The sequence below is a fragment of the Myotis yumanensis genome, unplaced genomic scaffold, assembly GCF_028538775.1.
Source record: "Myotis yumanensis isolate MYYU_CA2020_CCGP unplaced genomic scaffold, mMyoYum1.0.hap1 SCAF_1, whole genome shotgun sequence".
Classification (NCBI taxonomy): domain Eukaryota; kingdom Metazoa; phylum Chordata; class Mammalia; order Chiroptera; family Vespertilionidae; genus Myotis; species Myotis yumanensis.
Genome location: NW_027223752.1, coordinates 142,023,533 through 142,034,040, shown reverse-complemented (window position 1 = coordinate 142,034,040; position 10,508 = coordinate 142,023,533). Strand labels below are relative to the sequence as shown.

General features: G+C 45.2%; 2 pseudogenes; both read right to left on the bottom strand.

The window, feature by feature from the left end:
• Nucleotides 1–6,326: 6,326 nt before the first annotated feature.
• Nucleotides 6,327–7,976, bottom strand: LOC139018105 (lysine-specific demethylase 4D-like; annotated as a pseudogene).
• A 1,325-nt stretch (nt 7,977–9,301) lies between these two features.
• Nucleotides 9,302–10,508, bottom strand: LOC139018007 (negative elongation factor E pseudogene; annotated as a pseudogene).

Here is a 10,508-nt window from a genome sequence, read left to right as displayed (position 1 = left end):
TCATATAATAGAGCTGCATCTTATTTGTCACATTGCATAATAAGGGTGTGTCTGAATGCTTGCTTATTTTTATCCTTTTTATAGAATTTATTGGAAGACACTGGTTAACAAAATTTTACAGGTTTCAGATGCATAATTCTACAACAATTCTACACACCGTATTGTGTGTTCACCATCTCAAGGAAAGTCTCTGTCCATCACCATTTATCCCCAGTATACTGCCCTCCAGCTCCCCCCAGCCCCCTCTTCTCCACCCACCTGTCCCAGTCCATGAATTTTTTCCTTATCCTCAATCCCTCCACTCTCCCCACCCAGGCATCTCTAGACTCCTGATAGCTGTCAGCCTCCTCTCTCTCTACGAATGTGTCTCTATTTTGTTCATTAATATATGAGTAATTGAGTAAAATTACTCAATTCATGAGTAAAATTATATAGTACTTGTCTTTCTCTGACTGGATGGCTGGGCTGTATCATTTTGCATAATGCTCTCCAGGTTCATCTATGCTGTTGCAAAGGGTAATATTTCCTTCATTTTCATGGTCAAGTAGTATTCTATTCAGTACATGTATCACAGCTTTCTTTTTGCGGGGGCAGGGAGGGGGAGTGTGAGGAAGTTTATTTTCCTTCAATTTTTTTAATTTAAATTTTTTATTGTTTAAAGTATTACATAAGTCTCCGTTTTCCCTCATTGACCTCTCCCCAGCCGCCCCCACCCCCCAGCACATGCCCTCACCCCCCGCCTCTTCTGTGTCCATTGGTTATGCTTATATGCATGCATATAGGTCCTTTGGTTAATCTCTTACCCCCTCACTCCCTGCCTTCTCTCATAGGTTGGACAGTCTGTTCGATGCTTCTATGACTCTGGTTCTATTTTTGTTCATCAGTTTATGTTGTTCATTATATTCCACAAATGAGTGAGATCATGTGATATTTATCTTTCTCTGACTGGCTTATTTCACTTAGCATAATGCTCTCCAGTTCCATCCATGCTGTTGCAAATGATAAGAATTCCTTGTCTTTTACAGCACCATAGTATTCCATTGTGTAGATGTACCACTGTTTTTTAATCCACTCATCTGCTGATGGGCACTTAGACTGTTTACTAATCTTAGCTATTATATATTGTGCTGCTATGAACATAGGAGTGCATATATCCTTTCTGATTGGTGTTTCTGTTTTCCTGGAATATATTCCTAGAAGCGGGATTATTGGGTCAAATGGCAGTTCCATTTTTAATTTTTTTGAGGAAACACCATACTATTTCCCACAGTGGCTCTATCAGTCTGCATTCCCACTAGCAGTGCAAGAGGCAATGCAATCCCCATTAAAATACCTTAAAATACCAATGGCATACTTCAAAGACATAGAACAAACTATCCAAAAATTCATCTGGAATAAAAAATGACCCCGAATAGCTGCAGCAATCTTGAGAAAGAATAACAATGTTGGAGGGATCACAATACCAGATATCAAGCTATACTACAAAGCCACTGCTCTCAAAACTGCCTGGTACTGGCACAAGAACAGACATATAGACCAATGGAACCCAGAAATTGGCCCAAGTCATTAATACTCAACTAGAGGCCCGGTGAACAAAAATTTGTGTACTCAGGGGGGTCCCTCAGCCCCGCCTGTGCCCTCTCACATTCTGGGACCCCTCAGGGGTTGTCCACCTGCTGGCTTAGGCCTGCTCCCCAGAGGATCAGACCTAAGCTGGCAGTCAGACATCCCTCTGGCAACCCAGAAGCCCTTGGGGGATGTCCACTTGCCAGCAGGGAGCAGGCCTAAGCTGCAGTCAGACAACCTTAACGCTGCTGAGGAGACAGGAGAGGCTCCCGCCACCACCGCTATGCTGACAGCCATCAGCCTGGCTTGTGGCTGAGCAGAGCTCTCCCTGTGGGAACACACTGATCACCAGGGGACAGCTCCTGCATTGAGTGTCTGCCCCCTGGTGGTCAGTGTGTGTCATAGTGACCAGTCATTCCCAGTCGTTCTGCTGTTAGGGTCAATTTGCATATTACCCTTTTATTATATAGGATTAATATTTGACAAAGGAGGCAAGAGCATACAATGGAGTCAAGACAGTCTCTTCAATAAATGGTGTTGGGAAAATTGGACAGATACATGCAAGAAAATGAAACTAGACCACCAACTTACACCATACAAAAAATTAACTCAAAATGGATAAAGGACTTACATGTAAGACGGGAAACCATAAAATCTTAGTAGAAGCCATAGGCAGCCAAATAGCGGATGTTTGTCATAGCAATATCTTTATCGATACAGCTCCTAGAGCAATGGAAACTGAGAAAATAAACAACTGTGACGTAATCAAAATAAAAAGCACAGCAAAGGAAACCATCAACAAAACAAGAAAGCCCACTGCATGGGAGAACATATTTGCCAATATTATCTCCAATAAGGGTTTAATCTCCAAAATGTATAGGGGCCTCATTCAACTTAATAAAAGAGATGCAAATCAAAACAACAATGAGGTACCATCTCACACCTGTCAGAATGGCTATCATCAACAGATCAACAAATGACAAGTGTTGGTGAGATTTCAGAGAAAAAGGAACCCTCTTGCACTGCTAGTGGGAATGCAGACCACAGTTTTCTTATCCACTCATCTACTGATAGACACTTAGACTGCTTCCAAATCTTGGCTATTGTAAATAACACTGCAATAAACATAAGGGTGCATATATTCTTTTGAATTAGTATTTCAGGTTTCCTTGGATAAACTCCCAGAACTAGAATAGCTGAGTCATAAAGCAGCTCTATTTTTAATTTTTTGAGGTAACCCCATACTGCTTTCCACAGTGGCTGTACAAATATGCATTCCCACCAACAGTGGACAAGGGCTCCCTTCTCTCCAAATCCTCAACATCACTGTTTGTTGATTTATTGATGATAGCAATTCTGACAAGTGTGACATGATATGGCATTGTGGTATTAATTTGCATTTCTCTGAGGATTCGTGATGTTGAGCATCTTTTTATATGCCTATTGCCCATCTGTATGTCCACTTTGGAGAAGTGTCTATTCGGATGCTATGCCCATTTGTTAAACTGGGTTGTTTGTTTTTGGTGTGGAGTTTTACAAGCTCTTTATAATTTTTAATATTAACCCTTTATCAGATGTATCAGAGAAAATGTTCTCCCATTCAATGGGTTGTCTTTTCATTTTGTTGATGGTTTCTTTTCCTGTGCAAAAACTTTTAAATTTGATATAGTCCATTTGTTTATTTTTTTGTTTCCCTTGCTATGAGAAATGATCGAGATTTTTTACCTGTTTTTTCTTCTAGGATTATTATGTTTTCCAGTCTAACATTTAAGTCTTTAATCCATATTGAATTTGTTCTTGTGTATGGTGTAAGAAAGATGCCTAGTTTTATTTTTTGTATGTATCTGTCCAATATTCCCAACACAATTTATTGAATACACTATCATTACCCAATTGTATGTTGTTGCCTGCTTTGTCAAATATTAATTGACTGTAAAGGTGTGGGTTTATTTCTGGGCTCTCCATCCTGTTCCATCAATCTATATGACTGCTTTTAATGCAGTACCATGCTGTTTTGATTTACTATGGCTTGATATTAAGTAGTGTGATTCCTCCAACTTCGTTCTTTCTCAAAATTTCTGTTGGTATTCAGGGTCTTTTGAGGTTCCATATAACTTTTTGGAATATTTGTTCTAGTTCTGTGAAATAAGCTATTGGTATCTTGATAGGAATTTCATTGAACGTATAGATTGCTTTGGGTAATATGGACATTATAATGATGTTACTAGCAACGCCTCCTATCCGTGAACATGGTATATGCTTACACTTATTTGCATCTTCTTAAATTTCTTCCCTCAGAGTCTTATAATTTTCTGAGTACAGATCTTTTACATCTTTAATTAAATTTATTCCTAGGCATTTTGTTCTTTTTGAAGCAATTGTGAATGGAATTGGTTCTTTAGTTTCCCTTTCTGATAGTTCATTATTGGCATATAAAAATGCAACTGATTTCTGAATATTTATTTTGCATCCTACTACTTTACTGAATTCATTTTTCAGTTCTAATAGGTTTTTGGTGGAATCTTTAGGGTTCTCTTCATGCAGTCATATCTGCAAATAATGACAGTTTTACCTCTTCCTTTCCAATTTGGATGCCTTTTATTTCGTCTTCTCCTCTGAATGCTATTGCAGTACTATATCAAATAAGAGTGGTGAGACCTGGCTGGTTTGGCTCAGTAGATAGAACTTCGGCCTGCAGACCAAAGGGTTCCTAGTTCAATTCCGAACAAGGGCACGTACTAGGGCCAGGGAGATAGAGGGGGGCGGGTGTGCAGGAGGCAATCAATCAATGTGTTTCTCTCACATTGATGTTTCTCTCTCTGTCTTTTCCTCCCTCTTACACTCTCTCTAAAAGATCAATGGGAAAATATCCTCAGGTGAGGATTACCAACAACAACAAAAAAGAGTGGTGAAACTGGACATCCCTGTTTTATTCCTGATTTTAAGGGAAATGCTTGTCATTTTTGCCCATTGAGTATGATGTTGCTTGTACGTTTGTCACATGTGGCCTTTATTATACTGAGGTATGTTCCCTCTATTCCCACTTTTCTGAGAGTTTTTATCATAAATGGGTGCTGATGCCACACGGAAGAAAGTGCTCCATCTAAGAAAGATGCTGTCTGTGGTTTGGAGAATGGCTCAGTACAGAGATCCTGGCACCTGACCCTTTGGCTCCCTCCCCAGAACCACAAACCTCAGATTCTCCTCACATGACTCTATTCACTCTACCCTCCTTCTGCTGGGGTTCAGGGTGAGTGGCTACAAATGAAATTTTGTGCATTGGCTCTTTAAGAGGGTGCCTGTTACTTCACTGGATATTATGTAGGAGCCTCTTTCTGGGTCTGGTTCTCTGGGCTGGAAAGCCCAGCTTGGGGTTCAGATCCCATGCTCCTCCGAGGGAACCCCTGCAGCTGAGATATCCCCCCCAGAACCTTAGTTGCTGCCCATGGGAACTGAGCCAGTCCTTTCCGTGTCTCCACCCTCCTTACCAGTCTTGATGTGGCTTCTTCTGAAAATTCTTGATTATAACATTTCTCTCCAGCTAGTCTTCAGTTGATTATTCAAGATGATTGTTCTATAGTTTAGTTGTAATTCCAGTTAGGTCCTGGGAAAAGGTGAGTGTGACGTCTACCTAATCCACTGCCATCTTGGATCTGTGGCCTGGCCTGATTGCTTAATTCTTAGTACCAGAAATCTTTGTAAACATTTATAGGCACCCAGTTTTTTTAAAGTCACTTTGTAGAAAAAGGGTAGATGATTACTAATTTTTTAAATCAATCAAAATTATACCTATGGTTTTTTGTCAGATCAGCAATGTATATTTCTTGGTATGCTGCAGAATTTTAGTAATTAGTCTGTGTGCCATGAGATGGAAAAGGTTGAAAATCGCTGATATAGATGAATCTTGAGAACATTATTCCTAGTGATGGAAGCCAGTCACACAAAAAAACACCTACTATATTATTTCAATCATATGAAAGTTGAAAATATATAAATCTACAGAGACAGAAAGTAGATTAGTGGTTTCTTATGGCTGAAAGATAAAGGATAAAGGAGAGAGGTAAAAGCTAGAATGTAGAGGGTTTACTTTCAAGGTGATTAAAATGCTTTAAAATTGACTGTGGTGATGGGTGCACATACCTGTAAATATACTAAAAACCATTGAATTTTACACTTTTAATGTCTGAACTATATTGAGTTATATAGCTCAATAAAGCTGTTAAACTTTTAAATTAAGAAACTAAGATAATTTATTTTCTACTATGAGGTCAGTAAACTTTCTGCACAACTTCAGCAAATGTATAAAAATTTTTAAAAATATTTTTTCATTAATTTCAGAGAGGAAGGGAGAGGGAAAGAGAGATAGAAACATCAATGATGAGAGAGAATCATTGATTGGCTGCCTCCTGCACGCCCCCTACTGGGGATCTAGCCCGTAACCCGGGCACATGCCCTTGACCAGAATCAAACCCGGGACCCGACACTCTATCCACTGAGCCAAACCAGCTAGGGTCAAAATTTTTAAATACTCATTTCATCCCAGCTTTATAGTAGTCCCTCCTTATTCATGGTGTTGTTTTCTACAGTTTCGGTTATCCACAGTCAATCAAAGATCTGAAATATTAAATGGAAAATTACAGAAATAAACAATTCATACATTTTTTTATAAAGATTTAATTTTTAAAAAAAGAACATGGAGAACAAAAGTAGACAGCCCCTGGGCTCAGGGGCCTGGAGCACAGTAGCACCCAAAAGCCACGTTAGGATGCTGGGACCAGCCGTGCCTGGCTGTCCATGGAGGGTTTGTCCTCAGGCACAGGCTGGGCTTTGGGATCCGGAGCTGTGAGCACTGCGCCCACTAGGCGGCGCCTCTTAGCCGGGACCTGAACAATGGACTCTTGAGTCCCCTGTTCCCGAGGACGACGAACACTTCCACCACCACGTGTGCCAGTTGGCTAGAGATCCTGGGCAGATGGGCCCGAGGGTGGCTGTGAGGATGGGTTGGGCTTTGAGGAGTAGAGGGTCGCGGCAGCCGCGGGCTGGGCAGCAGAGGCAGAACCAAGGCCTAGCGAGGGGCGCAGGCATGGCTTGCGCACAAGAGTCCGGCTGCCACGGTGGCCGCGGGACCCACGGCCCGTGCCCGCTGATCCAGGGGTGTGCGTGTCCCGACGGGGCTGCAGTTGCCTCAGGCCCAGCTCCACGTGGTCCACAACCATCCGGTCCTGCCCGCGTTTCCACAGCTCATAGCGCTCGGGCTGCAGGAGGCGCACGAACACGTCCATGGAGAAGCTCACCGGGGACTCCCCGCAGCTGCACTGAGAGGCCACTTTGCCATAGTCGACCCATCGCGGGGTGGCAAAGTTGATGGCCTCCGCACAGTTGAAACCATGGTTGAAGCCAGCGTGGTAGCCATAGGGAAAGGTCACCATGAACTCTCCAGCCTCCTGAGTGATGCGACTGAACGGGACCCCGTTCTCCTTGAGGACAGTGGGCGAGATGAGGGCCACCTTGTGCCGCAGGAAGGCCTGGCAGCCCCGAGAGCTGCCCGGGAAGAGCTCCCTGGCCAGGCGCTCCAGGCGCAGGTCGTGTTCTGGGGGCACCGCGTACCACGTTTTGGGCTCCCCGAAGTGCAGGTAGTTGATGCTGTAAAGGTCCATGTCCTCCGTGTGCCAAGCGAAGGTGGTCTTCCACATGCCAAAGTACAGGTAGGGGGTGTTGACGCCTTCGATGACAATCCCACACTCCTGCTCCAGCAGGTCCTGGATGGTTCCCAGGTGGCCAAGGTTCCATTGTTTAGTGTTGGCATCAAATAAGGAGCCACTGACGTCAGCGCCATAGATGGGCGCGGCGTACAGGCGCGTTTTCCAGTATTTCCGCTCCAGATCCTCAAAGTCCAAGTGTGGTGGAGTCTGATACTGTCCACTGTTTGCCAACAGGCGATACTCGCCCACTGTCATGGTCCTCTTCTTTTTGTGGTATTGAATGAACACACCTGCTCGCCCAGACGCCACCTGCTGGAGGGGAGTGGCTATCACCATGTCACTGACATCCTCGTAGGACTGTCTGGCTTTCCATTCCTTGGGTGGAATGACCTTCGCAAGGCCAGCTCCGTGGGCACCTTGGGATTCCATGTAACCAATATATTTGTTGAAATCTTTAAATTCTTCCATGGTAGGGTGGAAGGTCATGATTCTCCCACTTGGCTCATTAGACACCATGGCTGCAATGTAAGCAGAGGATTCCCGGGTTCTCAGGGATGTTTTAGATACCTGAGAATGAGGGAGTGATATCTTCTCTCTTGTTTGACCAGCATTCAGTTGGAGATCCTCTAGCCAGGATCTCCAGCCAAGGTCTGTGTCTACTGAGCTATTACATCTGTATTTATACCAGTTGATTTTAATCCTATCCATTCTATTCCAAAGGTTAGGGCATTTCTCATCTCCATTCCAAGGTTACTCTTTTGTTCTTTTAAGCTACAAGGGAGTAACTGAAGCAGATTATCCTAAATAAAGATTATGTAGCTTAAGCGTGATTGTTCGTAGTTAAAGTGATTAATTACCCGCCCGGCACTTAGTTAAGGGGTTTTAGTCCCTCCCTAACTCCAGGGGAAAATCCTGACTTGGGGAAACAACCTTTCTCAGGGAGGTGGTCCTGTTTAAAACACATAGCGTTAAGAGGGTGAGCAGACATATGCCATATATGCCAGGTCCCTGGAAACAGAAGCTGTGCAGATGTTTCTTCCCTGCAGCGACTGTGTCAAGCAGCAAGGGTGGATCGGCTTCCGGCAGGAACATAAAAAGGACATTGAGTAAAAACTGAGGAAATCTCATGAACAGATTTATTAAATAACGTATAGGCCTTGATTCATCAACTGTAACAAATGTACCACAGTATTGTAAGGTATTAATAATAGGGGAAACCGTGAATGAGGTAGCATGCGGGTAGTTACATGGGGGGAACTCTCCCAATTCTCTGATCAAATTTTTCATCTAAAACTGTTCTAAAAAATACAGTATCACTAAGTGTAATAAAATCATAACTAAGAGAAGGTGTCAACGAAGAATAGAAGAATGAAAAAAATTAGAAACATAATCTATTTTTAAAAACAGTCGACAATACAGCTCAATATAAAACAAACAATGATAATTTTTTTCAAGCAGGAAGGTTTAACATTTGTTTAGTTATAAAACATGTTCTTATAGAAATTCACAAAGCATATTTGTACAGCTTGACTTACACATATTAAGAAATATTAACATCTATTAATAACCGTGCTTAATGACTGTGCTTCCTGAGGTGCAGGAGATATTCTACCGAATGACCCATGGCCACCCTGCGTCCCCTGCAGGTTGGTACGATCAGCTGGGGAGTCGTGGGTGTCTGCAAAGACAAGAAACTGCAGCACCGGGTGCCTGCTCACCCTGAGACTTTCACATCAACCTCTTCCAAGTGCTGCCCTGGCTCAAGGAGAAACTCCATGAGGAGGATCTGCGTTTTCTCTCAGGGGTTTCCTGCTGGGAAGGGGCATGGGATCCAATGTTAAGAGCTGTGACAACACCTGTGCTCAACATCCTTTGGGGTAAGGGAGTGGGGAAGAGGCACTGGCCATCTTGCTACAAATGAGATCCAATCTAGCAGCTGTTGTAAAAGGCTCAACCCAATCCCCAGTGCTGAGAAACCAGAGGCTGGAGGTGTGAGCTTCCACCTCAGTGCTTCACTGACACCAGTGTCGGGGCAGGCGGGGCACAAGCAGTTCAGGTCCGCCACCTAGAAGCCATCCACAAGGTTTTCCTGGCAGACATCGTCATTGTAGACAATCTGGGTCCTTTTGTCCCGATGGCAGCTCCGAGGACTGTTCTGGAGGGCGAGGGAGCCCCACACGGACTTGCCAGTGGCGGCATCCAGCATGGGCTGTTTGCGGGCAATGCTGACCTTGAGCTGCACGGACTCCACCTGCGTCCCGTTGAGCTCAGCAACGGCCTGATCTGCTGACTCCAACTTTTCATAGGTGACGAAGGCACAGTTTCTGGGTGGGTCCATGGAGAGGTCAGTGATGTTTCCAAAGCGGGAGAAGGTCCCACGGAGGAGGGTGGGCGTCATGTCTTCCCCAAACACTTAGATAGTGTTCCCCTTCCGAGGGGCCCAGTGTTCTGGGAATGAGTCCGACCTGCGGAAAGGGCCCTCTCGGTCTTGGTCCCGGTCTCTGTCTCGCTCTCTGTCTCTGTCTCGGTCCCGGTCTCGCTCTCTGTCTCTGTCTCGGTCCCGGTCTCGCTCTCTGTCTCTGTCTCGCTCCTGGTCTCGCTCTCTGTCTCTGTCTTGGTCCCGGTCTCGGTCTCTGTCTCGCTCCCAGTCCCGGTCTCTGTCCTGGTTCCGCTCAAGACGGCGGTCCCGGCTGCGGCTTCGGGGAGGGGAGACTGAGGAGCGGGCGTTACCACGTGCTTCGGAGTCCCGTCCAGAGCTTCGGGGAGGGCCATCGCCAGCCCCCGGGCCCTCTGCCTCCTCCCGGTCTGGCCCCGGGTCCCCACGCCGGGCACTGGCAGACACAAAGCTCTCGTACAGAGATGTCCTTTGGGGACGTCTGGGCGACTCCTGCAGATGGTCATCAGCAGATAGGCTCCCCTGGAGCGGCTGGGAAGTGGGGACCGGCCCCTTCTCAGGGTCTTTGAACTTTCCCTCTAGGGTTCGAGAACGCTTGAAGCCCGAGTTCTTGGTCTCAGCCTTGGCGGCACTGATGGCTCCCGACTTCACCAGCTGCTTTGCCTGCTCCGTGGCGGTGGCTGGGTCCAGCATGGGCTGCGCTGGCAGAGAGCGTTTCACATGCCTTGGCTGGCTGTGCTGCTGCTGCTTTGCTTCTTCAGAGCCAGCAGTGCCTTTTTCTTTCTCTTCAGTTCGTTGAATTTCTTCTGCAGAGCCTCCTCCTCCTCACTCAGTCCGGGCGGGTA